This window comes from Amphiprion ocellaris, chromosome 13, assembly GCF_022539595.1.
Source record: "Amphiprion ocellaris isolate individual 3 ecotype Okinawa chromosome 13, ASM2253959v1, whole genome shotgun sequence".
NCBI classification, from domain to species: Eukaryota; Metazoa; Chordata; class Actinopteri; family Pomacentridae; genus Amphiprion; species Amphiprion ocellaris.
Genome location: NC_072778.1, coordinates 3,046,486 through 3,063,658, shown reverse-complemented (window position 1 = coordinate 3,063,658; position 17,173 = coordinate 3,046,486). Strand labels below are relative to the sequence as shown.

Sequence of the window (17,173 nt, the reverse complement as noted above, 5' to 3'; positions counted from 1 at the left end):
GAATCATTAAACTCTCCGTTTCTCTGCCCGTCTCTCCGTCTCTGTCTGTCTCCTACCTGATTTCCTTACTTATATCCATTTGTATTAAATTCTTGTTTTATATTAAGCTGTGTAGCAGCACAAGGCCACGCTGCGACCAGTAAAAGAGGACTAATAGTAGTTAAAGGGGATCTTTTTGCTAAAAACACACCAGTGAGCCACAATTTTGCACTAGAGGACGTTACTGTGAAGTCAACACTCTGTAGTTTATTGTGTATCGGTTCTACACACCTGAAACACTCACTGAACGTGGATTTATCTGCACCTTTTACTCTGAACTATAATTTCCAGGGAAGTAAAGGAACACTTTTTTTAATTTCAAAGCATATTTTTGTGAAATGTAAAACTGCCATTAGTGTATTTCGTTCCTACGATCAACTGAAAAATACAGTATTTTACTTTATGATCCATATGTCATTTTAAACACTGAAGTCGAAGCGATCTGACAAAAATGAGACATAAAATTTCAAAAATGAGGCACAAAATGGCAAAAATGAGACATAAAATGTCAAAAAATTAGCCACAAAATTACAAAAATGAAGCACAAAATGGCAAAAATGAGAAAATGTCAAAAATGAGGCACAAAATGGCAAAAATGAGACATAAAATGGCAAAAATGGAGCTCAAAATGACAAAAATTAGACTTAAAATGACAAAAGTGAGAAACAAAATGACAAAAAATGAGACAAGCGACACGAAACAAAAGAGACAAAAAAATTAGACAAAAAAGTTACAAAGCGACAACAAAACGGACGAACGACACAAGCGAGCCAAAAAAAGACAAAACAACAAAAACGCCGCACAAAACAACTGTCAGTCCAGTCTTTAAAACCAAATACCTAGTTTCACTCTCTGCAAAAGCTTGGTAGTTTCCTAAACAACTATTACTCCACAAACACAACTTAAGCTGGAGAAAACTGAACATTTCCACTCATTCATGGTGGTCAAACAACAGCCTCCAAATGTAGGATGCATGACTTCTTCTCTTGTTTTATTTGCATGTTTTTCAGATGCCTGCACTAATGTGGGAGACAACGCAAACGGCAGGAAGTTAGATTAGACTGAGGATAAGTTTGCATGGCAGGAACCAGCATTTTTGTGTGCTTGGCTCTCATATTACACTCCACTTGTCTTGATGAGCGCAACTAAGCACAGAGTTTGCAGTGATTGGAGGAGCTTTGTGTTGTCTGAGATGGACAAAACCTACAGAAGATGCAAAATAATACATATTCCTTCAGTAGCATTTCAGTGAATTTAACTCTTCTTATCCCTGCTGGTATAAACCTGGTTGTAAACCCACAGGAATCAACTCCCACAGATTTAATTTCACAATAAAAGCCTCCCTCCCCCTCTGTTAGTGATCTATGCATTCAGTCTGTGGGCGTTTGCTTTATTCCCAGTGAAAGCTCCGACTCCTCTGACCAGGCTCCTCAATCAAAGGCCTTATAGGTCGCACTAGACGGAGAACAGTGGATGTAATGTTGTCGGTCCAGAGCCGACTGTCACACTCTGCGTTATTTAGGAAATGCTGACGTGATGGGACTTGAACAGGGCTGAAATTAATGTGGGTAACAGTGAATTACTAGAGTAAAGAGCTACTTGCTGCCCTCTTGCTCGTTATTCTGTTTGATTATTTGCTGTGGTTTAAATAAAACAGTCAAAAGGAGGATGAATGGATTGGAGTCCAGATGATGGACAGGTTACCCCCCCATGGAAACCCCAGGGTAACAGGCAAGGTTGTGGGTCCAGATGAGCTTTTATTGGTGGAAGTCACGGTTCAGTGATCAGCATGTGTGTTCTCAAGCAGTTAGTTCAGCTGTAAAGACACAGTCCTCTGTTAAAACCAACACACTGTCTCCGCCAAGCAATAAATACAGTGCTGTGGAAAAGTATTTGCCCCCCATCCCACAGAAATCTTCTACTTTTGCATATTTGTCACACTTAAATGTTTTTAGATCATCAAAGAATTTTATCACGAGACAAAGATAGCCCAAGAAAACACAAAATGCAATTTTCTGTGATGCTAATTAGAGGACACACCTAGATTGAACATGTCCCTATGGTCACATTATTTTCTGTCTTTTCTAGGGGTACCATCATTTTTGTCCAGGCCTGTTTCATGAGTTTATTTTTTAAAATAATTCAGTTAAACCATGATTCAAAAGCAATGTCTGATTTTCATTGGTTAATTTTCATAGAATTTTTATTTACTTTTGTCAGATTCAAATTATTTCTGTGACCATTGTGGGTTTTTCTTTCATTAACCGAGGGGAACCAACAATTTTGTCCACATGTGTAATTCCACAATCAGGAAGACTCTGGGAGGAAATGGGAGAGTTGGAAGGAACAAACCACTACTGACCAAAAAGAACATAAAGGTTTTTCTGGTATTTATCTGGATGAGCTGCAAGACTTTTGGGATAACATCCTGTGGACTGATGAGTCAAAGGTGGAACTTTCTTCTCCTGGAGAACATCATGACCTAAAGCTCAACACTAATAGGTTCTGCAGCAAGACAAAGACCCAAAACACACAAGCAAGTCCACCTCTGAGTGGATCTGGAACATTTAAGTGTGGGAAATGTGCAAAAATACAACATTTCTGTCAGGGGGCAAATACTTTTTCATGGTGCTGTATGTTGCTGTCATTACTGTAGTTGTACGTGAAAATAAAATAGAAAGATTTAAAGACGATATCTGGCTACAATCAACTGACAAAGTCCTCTGGTGGTAATCCTGACAACTAAAAAGGAAGGTCAGAGGGCGGCTGAATGTGTGACTTTAACACATTGTTCTTTGAAATACCTTTTAATTTGATGTTTTGTGAATCTTTTCCATTTCCACCATCCATCCCACTTAGTCCAAACATGGGAGAAGTAACATCAGCCAAGTAATCAAGTGAAGTAGCCTCATGATGCCTTTTTCTGTCACATGACTCACCATATTTGCTTGTCAAATTGACATATTAAGATTACAAACGCAACCTCAAACACTTTCCTATCTCCACCAGGTGGACATGGGTCATATTTACTATCTATCCAAAGCTATTTTCACTCTGATTCTTTGTTCAAACGAGGAAATGACTTCAGAAATGCAAACCAATACCACACTCACATGTAACTATGTGCAAAAATAAACTCAAAATTGAAAAGTGTCAGACTCTGGTGGATCCTCGGCACAGTTCTGGTTGATCTGACAGAGACAGTCAAACTGCTGACCAGGCACAGTGCTCAAACACTCACATTCAGACGACCAGCAGATCAATATTTATGAGCTACCACGCTCCACAAAGCAAGAAATTATGGCAGCCAATCAGCGCAGTCTAAACATGGGAAATACCATTTTATTATCTGCTAATTGATTAATCAATTAATCATTCTGAAGATAACACTATTACTGCTTTACCACAGCCTTGAATGGTCCATATGCACCGTATGGTAGTTAGTAATCTGTTTAAAGATGGATCAGTGTGGTGATAAGCACCAAAACATACATACTGCATATTCTTAAAATAATTTTTCCCTCAACCAAACAGGGCCCAGTAGCTGCATTGAGCTTGTTGGGTGGAAAGTTTTCTTTAAAAAATCTTCTTGATGGCAACTTGGATAAAAGCCTGGTTGTGTCCAAATTGTGCAACCAAGAGTTTTATGATCACCTCAATGCAAAACATGTTGCTGTTAGCAGCAGAGCTAACGTTAGTTGCGACAGTCCTGGTACCAGATAACGGTGTAGCCATCCCATAATAGTCCACTTTTCAAGACACATAAAAGGCTTAAGCTTACAAGAAGTCTTAAAATGTTGAATATAATCACTATAGTTGGACTCTGAGTTTGCAGTAATCTATAAATGAAGCAGACAGATGAAAAATGCAGATAAATAGAAATGAAAGAAACATTTTTATTGTTTAAGTTCATGTATATGTCTATTCATCGATTCAGTCGTCAACCAAAATGTATTTGAAATGAAAAATTTGCTTACTGTGTCCAATATTGCTATTTGACTAAACTTAATTAATTACAAAGCCTCTAATTAATTAGATACATTTTTAAATTGCATCCCAGCACTATTTAATACAGATGAGCAGATATGTTTTTTACACACTTGAAAACCTAATTACAGATACACAAATTTTAAAGAGACATTTGCAGATTCAGGTTTGCATTGACAAATCTCCGTACGCATTTACAAATTTCACTACAGACACACACATTGAGATACAGACACACAACTCTCCGTACACTTTAACAAATAATTCTGCTGCACTAATACCCCCATATAAAACAGAGCATTTGTGATTTTTCATAAAGAATCTGCACTTGTTCTCCTACTTCTTATTTGATTCACCGTTGTTCCTAAATGCCTCCATTTTATAATAAACTAATCTTTCACATATGTTTGTAAATGCAGACTGCATTGCCAGGTGTTTGATTTTATACAGCTGTGGCAATTATTCCTAATGAAACACCTGGATTCACCAACTACCGGCCATTTTTCAATAGACGGACTAAAAATCCAACTCTGTGCCAACAAACTGGAGTCTGATCCAAACATGCAGGAGGTTTTTCCATCCGGATAAATGCTGCCTTCTTTGCATTCGACCTCATTATTGCTCCTCTCATTCAGATGCTTGGAAATGCTGCACTGTTTAGTCATAAAGTGATACATGTAGTAATAAAAGTGTTTATTAGACATCTGCATCTCCACCAAACATCAGTAAACACTAAACCCCACTGTACGCAGAGTTGCACCGCAATGAAATACTACATAAAACAACCGTGAAAATGATTGGCAAATGGATTTCTGAGCAAAACTTTAATACTGAGGCAGAGTCCAGCTCTAAAAAGCTGAAATCACTTTAAGGCCTTTGTGGGTCTTCAGGGCTAAAATGGCCAAAACATAACACCTTATTCTCAGAGTGGCAATGATATCTCTGCTGCACAGTCCTGCAGTGTGTGTGCGTGTGTGTGTGTGTGTGTGTGTGTGTGCGTGTGTGTGTGTGTGTGTGTGTGTCAGTGATTGGTTTCTGTTTTATGGACTGGCTAGCAGAGTGCTAGTAATCCGTAGAAATAAATCTGCTTTATTTGACCTTAGTGTTAACTCCAATAAAATACACTTTACTGCTGGGAATACACACACACACACACACACACACACACACACACACACACACACACACACACACACACACAAACACGCACGCAGACAGACAGACACACTTACACACACCATGGCCAGCTATCAGGTCATAGCTGGCCACTTGACAACATTTATAAGGACACAGAGAGGGAAACCTTCTCTCCACCAGAGTCCACTCTCAGGCCTTTAGTTAATGAAAGCAAGCTGTGTTCTGTAATCACACTATATAGTCCTGGACACTGTGGAAGGGAAGCACATGCACTTTATACACCCTCTGGTAGTCAACTGTCATTTCAGGATGCCATAAAGTTAATGACATACAATTGGTTAGGTGATCAGAGCAACTAATTAACTAAGGAAGGGTCCATTGTCACCCAACAAAGCCCTGATTTTTGTCAAAAAGCTAAATTTTACGTCTAATCCTTTAAGTAGAGATGCTGTTTGCATCTGGAAGCTGCCTTTAGAAACTTTAGGAACTACAAGTGAGCTTGCACTCTAATATGACAGAGTCTTTGAGATAACACAGAGTTTTGTCATTGCTCATGCAGTTGAACTTTACGGTGGTTTGGATTTCATGGATTTAAGTGAACCTATCAAACAGTCTAGCAAACTATTTTTATTGCTTTTGACAAAGTGTCTATTTTCAGTTCATATCATCATCAGTTCATCTCCAAGGCCTATTAAACAGGGATGGTGACTCACTGTAGTCATAGTTCACTGGGCTTGTAAACTGTTAACTTTGCAAGTAAATGGAAGTTTTCAATTCTGCAAAAATCATCAGCATGATTCATTTGTATGTGATATAAACTCAGAATTCTTCCTTTAAAGGTAAAATCCTCCACATCCCCCCATAAATAGAGCCTCTTTTGAAGAATATATGTTTCAGGAAAATGGAAAATGTGGCAGATTGCTTTCAGGGATATGATAATTAGCATTTTTGAAATATTTGACCGAATGTAGTCGTCACAGAAAACATCACTAACTTTCATTTCTTGTCGGCCCGTTTTATGTCCCCATTGTCATCGGCTATCTTGTTCCTGTCACATCCAATCACAGCGGAGGAAAGACTTCCGCTCCTCATAATTAGGACAAGATGTTCCAATCTGAAGAGCACCAGCTTGGATAATTAAGTCAGATTCTCTGACAATTATAACAGCAGCAGAGTTTCTCTCAGCTGACACAATGACTGCTTTATTACACAGAAACAACTCGTAGTAAATTACAGTTCCTTTATAATCCTCTGGCTGGTTAAAATACAGCATGAACAGTGAGGAAATAGGATTTTAAAAGAATCATTTTGGATATTAGGCAAGGCAAGGTCAGTTTATTTATATAGTACAATTCATGCACAAGGCAAAGCCAGTAAATAACAAGCATGATTTAAAATGTACATATTAAAATCATTAAAATCATAGAAATAAAACATAATTTTAAGTCCATCCTAAATGTTCCATTCAGTACAGTATTGGACAAAACCATTGGGAATAGATAAATAATCTGCTCTTGGAGTCCACTTACATGCTGGTTCCAGAGCTGTTTAACCTGTTATAAGTTATTAAGATGCATATATGATCAAACCTTCCATTATTTTGTGTTGTTAGTGTTAAAGTTGAGCTTGTAAAAATAATACTTTCAGTAACCAGGAACAACTTTTAAGCCAACATTATGATTATTGAAACTTTGATGTTTTCTCACAATTATGAGATTTTAATAAAAATGTGAAACATGATGACACCAGCAACACAACAAGAACACAAATAGACTTTAGTTAGTTGGTCAGGCTTCATTACACACCTTCCTCAGGGCGCCACAGTATAGACTATATACATATGTATATATGTAATACATGGAAAAGTATTTGCCCCCCTACAGAAATCTTCTATTTTTGCATATTTCTCACACTTAAATGTTCCAGATCATCAAACTAATATTTATTGAACATTAAACAAAGATAACCCACAAAATATAAAATGCTGTTTTTAAATGATGATTTATTAAAGATTACTGTGAAAAAGTCATTGCCCCCCTAAACCTAATAGCTGGTTGGTCTCTTGGCAACAACTGCAGTTAAATGTTTGTTCGAGCTCCACTCTTCTCTGCAGAATTAATTTGATCACATTAGATGGTTTTAGATCATGAACTGTACTTTTAAGTTCTGGGCAAATACTTTTTCATGCACTGTATGTCCAAATGTTTCATTTACTCTAATGCCAACATGGACATTATTGAGAGTTTGAAGTTTTCAAGGGTTTCAACACCTTCCTCAGGGCTCTACAGTATAGATTATAATTCAGGGAAAGAGTACAAATATATACATTTCTTGCAAATAAAAAATCAACATTTTGGGGAAGCCCTAAAAGCAGACAACAGGAATAAAAAATCAGTTATGGTGAACAAAATAGACACTGAGTGGAAAATAACACTGCTGGCTCTTTTTAAATGTAGATTTACATTGAGAAGAAAGACTGATTGCCCAAACTTACATCAGTTATTAAATAATGTGTGGAATCTGGTGAATTACCCCCCAACAAGGGGAAGCATTAGGCCAATAAGAAGACATGATTGAATGAGCATAGAATAGAATAGAAGAATTTTATTGTCAGTTTCTCCATATAACAGGGAATAGAGACGAACCAAACCAGGATGAGTGCTGTCCATGGTGCTGAAAAATCTGGCTTTAGTGGCTCCACAAATCAGTACAAATGGTCTAAAACAGGGGTGTCAGAGTCATTTTAGTTCAGGGGCCACATTCAGCCTAATTTCATCTCCAGTGACCAGTAAAATCACAGCGCAATAACCTATAAATAACTCCAAACATGCCCTTTTTGTAGTGCAAAAAAGTACATTTTGAAAATATTCATATTTAATGCAATATTTTTTTTAGAAAACATTATAGACAACCGGAAGTTTCTCAAGGAAAATAAGTACAATTTCAACACTATTATGCCTCAGATTATCATTTACACATTACAACTTACAGATGGCAGTGCACCTACAAAGTTTTATTTTAAGTCTGCAAATTTACAATTTGCAGTTAATGTCTTTGTTTTCAATACCACTGATCTATTTCATATTCAGATCCTATTTATAATTTACAAATCTTGGAACCTGTTAGCTGATTAATAAAAACGATTTTTTAAAAAACTCCCAGAAACCCAGAATGGTCCGTGCATACTTTGGCCGTTGTATTTTCCGTTCTGAAACGGGTATTGAAAAACCAAAAACGAGTGGTTATTTGATTTTCATTTTAAAATACAAAAATTAAAATTGAAATACAAGGCATTTTTCCTTTTCATGATCAAAAAGGGATATACTATATTTTTAAAATGCTTTGATTTTCATTTTATATTTAGAATAACAAAAAAGTAAAATCAGTAAGAGACAGAAACGAAAAAAGGTCCGTTTTTTCTATTTTCTGAGACCGGAAGTGGTCATCAGCAAGTGTGGAGCCAAACAGAGTACGGTGCATAGACTGGATATAATTTTTTTTTCGTTAGTTTTCATGATCAAAATGAGAGATCAGGTGGCCGATCTTAAAATAAATCAATATTAAATTTTTTATAGAGCGTTAAAGTTTTGCGAAGCCAGGGGGCGGGACTACTTGATTGACAGTCTGGTCTGGAATGATTGACAGGTCCTATGGAGGAGGCAGCAGAGACTCCGCTCTCCTCGTTTGGATTAATTCTGATATAATAACTGTTGGTTTATTTATCAGTGGAGCAGCAGCACATTTTCCACAGACAGTTTTACTGTCCGTTGTCTTGTTTTAACCAGTTTTCAGTTCAGTAATTCAGTCCTTCGGCTGATTGGACCAACAGACACTGAAGGACTCCGACAGCTGGTCGGTAATAAATGATAATTTACTGATCGGTGCCGGTTTTAATGAACTTTATGTTCAACTTCAGAGTCAGATATAATGTGAGCAGTAAACCCCAGGAGTTGGTGGAGTTTATTTATGTGTGTTGACCAGAGAAGAGAGTTAGCATCCAGTGAATATTAGCTTTAATGTGAATTAGCAATGCTAAGAGAGCTAACTGACCAGTCCTGATTAGCAGCTAAATGTAGCATCAAGCTAACGATGTTTGTGTTGTTTCCTGTCAGCAGCTGAAGTGTGTTGTGTTCCTGTAATGTGGTTCATTAAGTTCATAAAACTGTGGCTGGTTGACGTTAATGTAACGTTCAGGAAACTGAAATGTGATTAAAACAGTAACGTTAATGTTCTAGTTGTCAGTAATCAGCTTTAATTTGACACTAAAACAGACTCTGATAGTTTTAATGACATCAGTTTCATGAATTTGTTGAAAATTGTCTCATTTGTTGTTGTGATGTTGCTGCTGATTCATTAAAACCAGATGATCCGTGTTGAAGACACGTTTAGTTCTAGTATCAGAAGTACAAGAAGGAAAATGGAAGTTTAGTTCTGCTACATCAAAGATTTCAGGAATAAAATAACTAAATGAGTCTTTATGCCTCAAACTTTATTTTACAATAATGAAATAATGAAATAATCATAGATAATAAAAATATGAATAGCAAAGAAAGAGAATAGAATAGAATAGAATAATTTCCTGAAAAGTCTGTGAAGGAAAAGCAGCTTTTTATCCTGAAAGATCAGAATCAGCTCCAACATCTGCATCTGACAGCATCAAGTCAACCAGAAAGAAAAGAAAAAAGAAAATGACTTCTTTCTGATCACATCTGTTCCGCTGCTCACAGTCTGCTGCTGCTCACATTCTTCACATTTATAGTCCACTTTTAAAAGTTCAGCAGACAGGTGCTCTGCTTTGGAGTGTGACGATGTCATCGGTGATGTGGAGAGTGAAGTTTCCGTTTCACCCACAACGTGCTTTAGAGTCGGATTTGATGTTTGAAATACTGACCAACAGCTCAGATTTAACTGTCTGTAGTTCCGTTTTGATGGATGTTAAATTTTCACTCAAAGCCGCCAGGAGCTGGGTCTTTAAAATAACCACCGTCTCGTTACAGAGTGAAAGTAGCAGTTCCTCCTGAAGGTCAGAGATTGCAGCTTCTGAGGGCCTCTTCAAAAGAAGATGTAGTTGATGAAGGCGTTCTGGAGCAGGACCAGAAAGACCACGACCAAGCAGCCTTGAGATCTTAGGCAGCGTCTCCCTCAGGTGGGTGTCAACGTTGTTCACAGTCAGGTCTGTGGTAATCCCAACAAAAAACAAAACAGAAAAAAATCTAGGTTATAAATCAACATGTAACCAAAGCAATCTGTGTATAACGTCATAGTATAGGATGTAGTTCAGAAAATGTCAAAGTGTAGTATACTTTACTCAAGAATAACATAGTATGGCCTGTAGTTCATAGTACAGCATGTCGGCAAATAAAAACCCCATAGATTATTATGTGGTTCAAAAAGTGCAAAATGATAGGATGTTGCCTAAAATTGTCATGTATGATATGTGGTTCAAAAACTGTCATAGTGCAGTATATTGTCAAAATAGTATGTTATTCAAGAAAACATCAGAGTATAATATGTCATCTAAAAAATGCCATAGAATAATAATTTCATTGCACAAGTAAAAGTATAGTCATTTTTAAAACTGTTCAAATTCTTATATGTTGCTGAAAAACAAAAAAAACTAAAACAAAAAAACATCATAGTAATATGTCAATTAAAAAGCCTATAGTATAGCATGTCGCTCTAAAAACGTCATAGAAAAGCCTTTAGTCCACAAAACATTGTTTTGTCCCGGCTGTCTGAAGTAGGTGAGGAGCAACACAAAAACAGTCCAAACGCTGGTTTCCAGAGGGTTAGACGAGTATTTCTTTGAAAGAGTAAGTTTACAACAACACAACATGTGAGGGGGTTAAAAGCAAATGGGTGTTAGTAAAATAAAAATAAATAAACAGAACTAAAAGTGAACTTCCTGTTGACATTGATGGGCATTCCAACCAGGAACAAAGTAAAAGATAATCAATACGAAAAAAACCTCTTCCTGTTCACCTCTTAAAACCCAAAAACACACCACAGTAGCACCCTAAACTAAAACTACCAATGGGTTCCCTGTTTTCCTTTGTGAACAATTCAAAGGTCCCTCTCTATCTCCCCACACATCCACCAACCACTGGAACACATCTCCAAAGTTCTGCTGGACCAGCTCAGCTTCCCCTCAGAAGAAGTGCTGCCACCTGCCAGATGAAGGAGCCTTTTGAGAGGCAGCTGGCATCGTGATTGGACTGTACTTTGGTCTGTTCCAATCCAGCTTCAGCTCCAGAGACGGCAGGCGGGACGAGTCAACGGAGGCCTGGTGGATGAAGGCATGCAGCTGAGTACAATCCAGAAAACAACAGAGGAGGAGTGCAGCAGCCCAGAGCCAGAACAACCAGAGTAGCATGGTATGTCTCTTAGAAAACATTATAGTATAGCCTTTGGTATGAAAAAACACCATCATATACATCGTATGTTGTACAAATAACAAGTCAAAGGAAAGAGACATACATTGTAGAATTGTAGTAATTGTGGGCTGACTGATTTACTGATTATCAGTATTTTATTTTTTACTGATTTACGGTAATAAATACATTTAAAAATGGCGCTACTTTGGCTCTGAACCTTTATCTACCTGTGGTCGCTCTGTCTTCTGGAGTGATTTGATTGGTTATACGTCACGAATAAAACTCCTTTAACTAAACATCTGTAAACAAAACAAAAACATAAAGTTTTCTCTTAGAGTTTGTGTTCTTCTAAGTTTAACTCCAAGATTTTAAATACTTTCATTTACTGCAAATGAATATCTACTCCAAATGTCTCACTAATAATCATTATCAGCCTTAAAAACCCACAAAACACCCCTCTATACTGGACCACACTTAGTACAGTCCGGTTCCCCCTTCTATAAATCTGCTTGGAATCTTCCACTTCCTGTTTGTCAAAGTGGCCTTCTACCTGGACAGGATTTGTTGGAGCTCATGCAACAAACATTTTGGGTAACTGCACTTTAATATGGATGGATGACACTGAATTAAAGTCTGTTTTAATGAGACTAAGTTAAGATGTGTAGCTCTGTCATTAAATAGGAAATTATTTCCCAGAATTCACAGAGAAAAGTCTGAAATGTTTGCTATGTTAGCATCCACATGTTCTTTGGCCTCAGCTAAAGCTAACTCTCCTCCAACTTCTGGATCTCTTGAGTTGCTTGTTTGTTAAAATATCTTGCTAGAGGTGCTGAAGCTCAGAAAGTCTGAGATGTTTGTTCAGAATAAGCTTCATTCTCAAGTCTTATCCTGAACTGTCCTCTTTTGTTTGAACATTTCCCTAAACTTAGGAGTTAATGACAGAGCAGCAAACCAGACTCAGTCTATTTATTGTAGAGATTAAACTTCAGTGTCATTCTCATTGATGTTAAAGTGCAAGTTTTTCAAATGTTTGTTGCACATGCTCCCGACCAAACCAGTCCAGGTGGAAGACGATGTGAAGAGAAAGCTCCAGAGGATGAATATCACACATTTACGTTGGAAATAAATGTCCTTTAATTAGACATTGTCATGCAAAAGTTGGATTTCCCTTTAATGATGTTCAAATCTTTGTTGAGTGTTTTGTTGATGTTGGTTTCTAAATGTTTTTGACACTCGGCCCCAAAGATTAAAACCTTCTACGGCTCACAAGCTGCAACAATTCACACATTATCAACTATCTTTCTGACTAAACTAAGATAAAAAGTGAAAAACTGCCTGATTCCTGCATCATGAATGTAAATCTTTTTGGTTTTTATGACAGTAAACTGAATATATTTGGGTTTGACATTTTATAAACCAAAACAAGAAATGAATTACTGGAGAAAACAATCAACAGATTAATGGACAAAGAAAATGTGTTTTCCAACATATATGGCTGAATTACTCCAACATTACAAGATACATACAATTTTAATTCAATTTTATTTATATAACGCCAATTACAGGTCAAATTGTCTCAAGACGCTTTATTTTTATATTTTTTGTCATATTTAAAATATGACAAAGTAAGAAATTTAAACCTCTTGACTAATCCAATTTATTATTTGGTTTTTAAGAGACTAATGACAATTAAAATAACTTTCTCCACTAAAACTAATAAACATGAGGTCAAATAGAAGGAACAGTTTTAAATACTGCAGTCCCACGACGACAAGAATAAAGTTTGTCAACAAAAACTAAATCTGCTGGTGGATTCCATTAAAGTCCTAATAAATGATAATAAAGTGTGATACTAAAGGTTTGTGGTGCTAAAAATGTCAAGTAAAGATATCAAGTTGAACATCTGGATGGAGGTTGATAAAAGTTGACCTCCCTTCATTTCTCTGGAGCGACTCCATGGATTTTATGGATGGTGGTTAAAGACCTGCTCTTCTAGTGTCTTCCTTCTAGTCGCTGTAAAAAGTCAGTCCATCCTGGCCGACTTCAACACCTCTTCATGACAACTTGTTCTGCCTCCGACCTGGTGGAAACTCCAGAAACTCGGGAAAACCTGTGAACTCGAAGAACCAGTGGAGACTCGAAGAACTCGTGGAGACTCGAAGAACTCGTCGGGCGGGGGAAGGTGTGGTGGGTGGTGGGGGGGTGGGGGAGTAGAGGGGGGAGGCCGCCACCCACCTCCCCGCCTACTCTCCGCCCTGACTCCACCCAGACTCCGCCTTGGCTCCACCCATGTGGTCACTTCAGGAACTACGATGCCAAAGGGACGACGAATTTATTTCTTTTCATCTGATCTGTAGCTCAGTGAGTTAAGGATTTGCCTATGGAGCTGCAGGTCGCTGGTTCAAGACCAGACACTTCTTAAATTTTATCAAAATCCTGACAAAGACAAAGAAAGAAAATGCCTGGGGTCTTGAACCTGCGACCTTCCACTTGGTAGTCTCTTCTTATCCCCTGAGCTACTCGCTCAGATACTAATTCTTCTTTTTTTTGCGCATTTATCATCTATTTTTTGTCGTTTTCGAGTTTTTTTTTTAACTCGAGTCTCGACTCGACCGTTTTTCTCAGGAGGTTGGACTTCAGCCTTTGTGCTGGAGGGTGGAACCCTCAGTTCCAAGACTTTCCAAAGCCTCCACACCTCCCGAGTCCTCAGGACCTGAGCTTTCACACAGTCTGAGGGCTGAAATTTTCTAAGTCCCACAGTAGTTCTCTGTTAGATTGAACTTCAGACAGTCCAAGGACTGATATCTTCTAAGTTCCTGAGTAGTTCTCTGTTAGTTTGAACCTTCAGACAGTCTGAGGACTGAAATCTTAAAAGTTTCTCAGTACTTCTCTGTTAGTTTGAACCTTCAGACAGTCTGAGGACTGAAATTTAAGAAGTTTCTCAGTACTTCTCTGTTAGTTTGAACCTTCAGACAGTCTGAGGGCTGAAGTTTTAAAAGTTTCTCAGTACTTCTCTGTTAGTTTGAACTTTCTGGTTAACAGAAGCCTTAAAACTTGTGACCATGAGTCTTGATTTCACATTTAGATCATCCATCTGAGTTCTTCTCAGACCTTCACCTGTGGGTTTTTTAGAAATCCTCAACAAACTTTGATTCTCTTCACTAAACAGTAAAGTTTGTGGAGATCAGAAGGTAACATTAGTTTGATCGATGCCTTCAACTACTAGTAGACTTTATCTGGAAAGCAGTTTTCTGAAATTAGTTCTTAGTAAATCTGTCCACAATCAAACCAAGAACATAGAAAGAGGAAATGTTTGAAGAAACAACTTGTTTTCATTTCAGACTAGAAAACGCTGTAAGACGTTTATCTTTTTTTGCTCTTTTTGATCGTTTTATTGTCTCTTCTGTTTAATTTGATCTTCTAAAGTTTAACTGGTGTCTTTTCAAATGTTTTGTCTTTAGTTTGATTCTTCTTAAATGCTTAGTTTTGCTCTTTTCTCCCCTTTTATTCTTTTCTAATGTCTGATTTGATTTCCAAATGTTTTGTCTTGTTAATGTTTGTTGTTTTTTCAAATGTTTTATCGGCTTGTTTGAAAAATTTATTTTCTTTGCCAATGTTTCATTTTTCGATTAAATCTTTAAGGTTTTTCTTTTTAAATGTTTTACCACCTTTTAATGTTTAATTTTCTTTTCAAATGCTTCATTGTATTTTCTGTTTTATTCCTATTTAAAGTTTTATTGTCTTCAAGATTTAATTTTCTAATTAAACATTTTTTTATTAAATGTTTTGTCTTTTTAAAGGTTTAATAATCTAATTAAATGTTTCTTTAAATGTTTAATATTCTTCTAGTTTAATTGTATTTTTTAAATGTTTAATTATCTCAAATATTTCAGTTTTAATGTATATTTTGTTCAAAAATTTTGTTTAATTTCATAATTACATGTTTTGTATCTTCTGTTTAATTGTCTAATTAAATATTTTGTCTGTTCAATATCATTTAATTATATTTAATGTTTAATTTTCTTTTCAAAAGTTTTATTGGATTAAATGTTTTTTTCCTTTAATTGTTTTTTAAATGTAGTTTATTTCTTTAATCTTTTATTCTGGCAAGATTTTAACCCCAACCTTAAAAATGAAACAAACCCTTAAATCACTATGAAAATACTTCTGTTGTCACAATCATGAGTTAGTCAATTATTCAATTTATCAACTTTATTTGTTTAGCACTTTTCACACAGATGACAAAACTAAACAAGCAAAGAGAAAAACTGCTAAAACTATGATTAAAACTCAAAAACATATTTTTTAAAAAAAGATTTAACATGGTAATAAAATGTGTTGTGTCCAGGGGATGGAGGGAGTTTATTGAAGTCTTCTTGGGCTCACATGGTAAATCATTTAACATATAAACTTGATATTCAGTCTAAGGAAACTGCAGAGTGACAGAAGAACCAACAATATCTCCTGTTTTCTCCTTTAATGAGTCGACTCTTCTTGTGCTTTCAGACCAAAGAACTACAGACTCTTCACAACCTGCTCAAACTCTTGGTACAGGACCTCACCACACGGGTCAAGAAGGTTTCCATCTCATTTCTACTCTGAAGCTCACCTTCTCCTGCTCAAACTGCTGACAAATGTTTCTGCTGCTCTAAAGTCTGGTCTCCAGAACTTCCTAAAAACTCTCAAAGTCTCTTCTGCTGCAGGTTGCTTTGTAGAACTGTTCCAGAAAACCTCACTAAACCACATGGAGGGGCCTCAAGATAGTCGTCCAAATGAAACCGTACAAAAACCAAACTAGCACAACCCAAACGCTAAAGTCTCCTGCAGCCTACCAGAGAACCTCTGAGAACAGAGAATCAGGACAGGAACTCTTACCTTCTGGACAACCAACGCTGGTTCACAAACAATACAGAATGTGTCTGACCAAAAACCTCTGAAGACTCACTACAGCCAAGATAAAGACACAACTCAGCTGCACCAAATCCACTAATCACTGCACACATTAGCACCATGTGCTAACTGTGGCTAAAGAACCACATTTACCAAGACAACTATCCAGTACAAAGCCCTAAACACACCAAGAAACACATTAAAGACGATTTTACTGCTGGAAGCTGCAAGCCAACGCCTAAAGAACAAACTAAAGCAACGGAGCCAAACCCGGTTCAGTGGTGAAGAGAAGCAGAGGAAATGTTTGTCTGCAGCTAAATAAAGCAGGAAGACACTGAGCTGCTCAGGTGTTCCTGATAACACCAAGCAGCCACCTGGACAGCCAATAGGAACACAGCAAACAGCCATGCAGCCACCTGGACAGCCAATAGGAACACAGCTTCCTGGAAGTCCAGAGGGCTGGCTTAGTGAAGGAAATTTAGTTTAAAGTTGAAGCAGAAAGTTAACAAAGAAAGTTGAAAACCACCTTCTGATCCTGAAATCTCTGAGTTTTCACACAAAGAACACCTGAACATGTCAAACTGGTTCCATAGTAGAACCATCATTGTAAAAACGTCATAGTATGGTGTGTTGCTCGAACAAAACCATTAGGACCCGACTGGCCGAGAGGTCGCCAATGAGAGCAAACACAAGGAACAGTGTATCTAAAATGCTGGGTTCCAGGGGGTTAGGCAGGTATTTTTTTG

The 17,173-nt window shown here is 37.1% G+C and overlaps 1 long non-coding RNA gene across 1 annotated transcript in view; it reads left to right on the top strand.

The window, feature by feature from the left end:
- Nucleotides 1-16,802, top strand: part of LOC129350400 (uncharacterized) — a 29,921-nt gene extending 13,119 nt beyond the window's left edge. The window contains exons 2-4 of the long non-coding RNA XR_008603799.1: nucleotides 10,161-10,309; nucleotides 11,233-11,537; nucleotides 16,044-16,802. This is a non-coding gene — a long non-coding RNA (uncharacterized LOC129350400). The remainder of the gene's footprint in view (nucleotides 1-10,160; nucleotides 10,310-11,232; nucleotides 11,538-16,043) is intronic.
- Nucleotides 16,803-17,173: the final 371 nt, after the last annotated feature.